The sequence below is a fragment of the Gymnoscopelus braueri genome (assembly GCF_963280865.1).
Source record: "Gymnoscopelus braueri genome assembly, chromosome: 13".
Classification (NCBI taxonomy): Eukaryota; Metazoa; Chordata; class Actinopteri; order Myctophiformes; family Myctophidae; genus Gymnoscopelus; species Gymnoscopelus braueri.
In genome coordinates this window covers 4,769,695-4,773,879 of record NC_137615.1, presented here as the reverse complement: position 1 = coordinate 4,773,879, position 4,185 = coordinate 4,769,695, and positions in this window count along the sequence as shown.

Genomic DNA, 4,185 nt, shown 5'->3' with positions numbered 1-4,185 from the left:
AACAATTTTAATGAGTTCCCTGGGTCCTAATTGTATGGAAACATGTGTTCATTTGTCCCTGTACGTTGTTTATTTCAATAGTTATTCTGTTTTCCTTTTTTTTCCCATTTTCGGATTTGGGTAGGATATGTGTAACAAAGGGTTAAAAATTAACCCCATGGGCCATTTTTTCAGCTTGGTGCCTGGCAGAATCTTGAAATATACCCTTCAAGGATTAAGAAAAAACAGGTGGCGTAAAAAAATCCACCCTATGCGCGTGGACCCCCCTTTCCATCTAGACTAAACAGTGTGTTCCTATGTTCCCTCGACCCCAACTCTAGGGATATGGGAACATAGGGCTGACCCCAAATATTCTATGACTGTTTCGCTCGCCGGAAATAACACAAACTTGGTTATTATCACTGAGCGATGCAGTTGTGCAATGAAGTATAAAGCTTCCCTGAGCCTTTTCACTACTGTCTAGGCCTGACACAGCATGGCAAGCCTGAAAATAACCCTTGTTCTTTTTGTTTCTGTGATGTGATGTTGTCTGCTGAGGAATCAATGCACCGTGAAGGTACAGAAGGACTTGCAATAGCATACCGTCTCTCCTGCAACATTAAATCAGCGAAGCCTTCACACTTTAGGCCTAGTTTCAAACAGCCTTTATGAAAACATCTTCAGGGAAAAGAAAAATCAATGTATTTCCGGTCAGTGAGCTGTGATACTATATGCTCATTCTCTCTCTTTCGCTCTCTCACTTCCTTCACTTCTTTCTTCTATCCTCTCGGTTGCTTTGTTGTGGCATGGCAGTCAGTGGAAATTTGACTGCCTGCATGTCTAATTAAAAAACAATGGAGTGGAAAATTGGGGGAGGAGTGGGCGTTAATGGGTGCAGTGGGCTTGTAGTCTAGACTGGACTGAGCTGAGCTGTAGTGACAGTCAAATGAGGGCCGAGCCAAGGACACGGTAGGCTCTTTAGCCACTTACTGTAAGCCCCATGTACTAATTAAAGGTACGGTGAGTGATACTTTTTTGTTAAAATAAGTGTTAATTAGCTATATATTCTGTTAGTACTCATTGCTATCAAGTGTTTGAAGAAAAAGCATTTTCAGATCGGGATACCAATTCTATCCAATCAGGAGAGAGAATTTACACAGGATACAGATTAAACAAGTGAAATTGGAAGTGATGACACAAAGAAATGAGCAGACAAAATTGGAACTGGAACACTGAAAATTGACGCTGGTACTTTCTCCTGATTGGCTGAAGATTGGCCACCCACCTGAACATGTATTTTCTGTTTATTAAAAATCTGGAAAGATGCAGAGACCCCTGCTACTAAACAAACACTCTATAGCAATGATTACTGTCACAATAAAGTTAAAACTTTTTTTTTTAACCTTTTATTTTATTTTGTTTTAACCAAAAAATATCGTACCCTACAATTTATTTTGTAATTAAATGTTTATTAAAAAAAAAAAATACTTATATACAGTATATACAGTAAGTACAGTTCAATACAAGGTCTGTTAAGAGGATTTTAAAGCCAAGAAAGCACTATGGCTTGTTTCCATTGGGGTCCTTTGTACTCAATTCATCAGAACTTTGAATGACAGACTGACAATGACAAATATACAATACTATGCAAAAACATCATATAAACGGGTAGATATCGAAAATAGAAATATGTACAGTAAGCAGCAAGGATTGCAAGGAGAGTAAGGACATGTTGTTATGACTGTTGGGAGCCTATCACCAGTTTAGGCAAATGTATTTCTTTCAGTTGAAATTACTATTTCCATCACATAGTTATTAAGGTATCTTCCATCAACACTGCCCATTGCGAAATGGGGACTTTGGACCATAAAATGCAAATGTGAAGTCAGTGGAACGGATTGCCTGGAATTTACCATCGATAGATGGAGATGACTATATACAGTGCTTTATAACACGAGACCAGCATCTCATGATATATACTCATCTAGTATGCTCCTTTGGCCTTTTCCCTCAAAGACGGCTATAGGGCTGGGCAAATCAGTATGAAGATTATTCCCAACTTTTGCCTTGATTACGATTAATGAATGATAGTTAAAATAGCTGATCTAGAAGCTCACAATGCATTACGACACGTTGTGAGCTTGTAGATCGGATATTTTTGCTATTTTTGTACGCCACCAATGTCCCACAAAGTATAAAACAGGGTTAAGGGGTAAATCAGACTGATTTAGTCGATTATAAAAAATCAATTAATTTTTTTTCGTGTTGATTCCTTGATATATAAGAAATTAAGAAACAAATATCCCCCAAAATATGCTTCCTCTATTATTCAGTTAACCTACGTGAGTAAGACCGTTATTGGTTCTAAAATAATGTCTGTTTCGATATATTTTCAGTTAATTGACCAGCCCTACTAGTAGTCAGTATTTTATTTTCATAACACGAGACCAGCATCTCATGATACATACGCGATATGCTTCTTTGACCCTTTTCCCCTCAATGACGGCCATAAATCATGTTGTAACAAAGCTGTCACAGGAAGGTCACTCCAGCATTATACAGTACAGTACCATTAACTTGTACTGTACCATTAAACTTAACCATTAATTTAGCACGTGGTGGTTGCCCTCCCATGGCAATCACAGCTCCACATTTAACCGTATCAAATGTCTCCATTCGCAAAGCAACTCGTGTGATGTTAATTCCTGACTGCAAAAGCAAGTGCTGCTGTGTGCAGCTTACTGCTCCCAACGGCCTATCCTCTCTATTGCTTGTGTGCGTTCACAGTGCTTGATTGCCTTACAAAATAAAAAGCTGCTGGTTAAAGACAAACATTTCATTCAAGCACATTGTCCATTCAGGTGAATTGCAGGACATTTTAAGATAGGGATATGGTTTGTTTTCTTGAGGGTAAATCCCCACATAACTGAAATCAAAACTCAGGCCGTTACTTAATTGGTTTGTGTTCACATTTTAAAATGTCAGATGGTCCATTTCTATTTTTAAACTTTCCAAGTTAAATTCTCTGTCCTGATCTTATAGTGTACCATCCAAACTACTGGTCCACTCTCAGGTCCTCTTACCAATCATTTGTCTGCTTCTGCAGGCCCTGACCGCTTTAAGAATCACAAGACTGTATGGAAGACAATTAGTCACATGACACCCCCCTGCTACAGCCACACATTTCTCTTTTTCCCCCCTCTTAACCCCAGTATGTACTGTTGCCATGGAAATGAGCAGGGAAACAAGAGACCTGGTCTAGGACCACCTAATCTGCTCAAACCCCTCTCTCTCTCTCTCTCTCTCTCTCTCTCTCTCTCTCTCTCTCTCTCTCTTTTCTCTTCTCTCTCTCAGTCTCTCGCTCTCTCTCTTTTCTCTTCTCTCTCTCAGTCTCTCTCTCTCTCTCTTTTCTCTTCTCTCTCTCAGTCTTATCTGTCTACTAGCAATTGTCTTGTCCAGGAATCATCTCAGCATCAGCCAGTGATACTGCTGATTGATGGAGCAATCGCCATCCCTTGACCTCTGTATCTATACTACAATCCGAGATAAGGCGCATGATCGAGGAGTAATTGGTATTTGGTGGTACTTGGTATTTGGTGGTACTTGGTAATAGGTAAAAAATAAAAAACTGCGCATGCGTATGCGTGGACTAGCACTTTCTCCTTTCTCTGTGCCATTCGTCTTTCACTGGTGTCGTCTTTCACCGGTGTTGCCAGATTGTGCGTGAGTAACAAGCAACCAGCTTCATGAAAAAACACAGAGCTACACAGAGCTGCGCACTGCGCATGCGTGGACGCACAGCAGCTGCGCACTGCCCATGGGTGGACACGCTTACAACACCTGGACATGGCAACCCAACCTGAGCCTGAGTTGTTTCCTTATGTTGTTGTTTTGCTTTGTTGTGCTATTTATTCGTTGATTTTCGTCAGTCAGCTGTGGGACTGGGTCCAGTTGCACCACCTCACACTAAGTTCAAACTTAGCCTAGTTGTAGCTTAAATGGCTTTTAAAAAAGCCATTTAACGCATTTAGCCAGGAAAGTATCTGTGTCATTTTTAGATTTTTTTGGCTATTATAAAATAGCAGATCTACAAGCTTGTATATCTGCTATTTTTTGTTTTTTATGTGAAAAATTGTGCAAATCTTCAAATATATATATTTCTTAAATATATGTTCAAAGATTTGCACTCATTTTCACTAAGGCTTC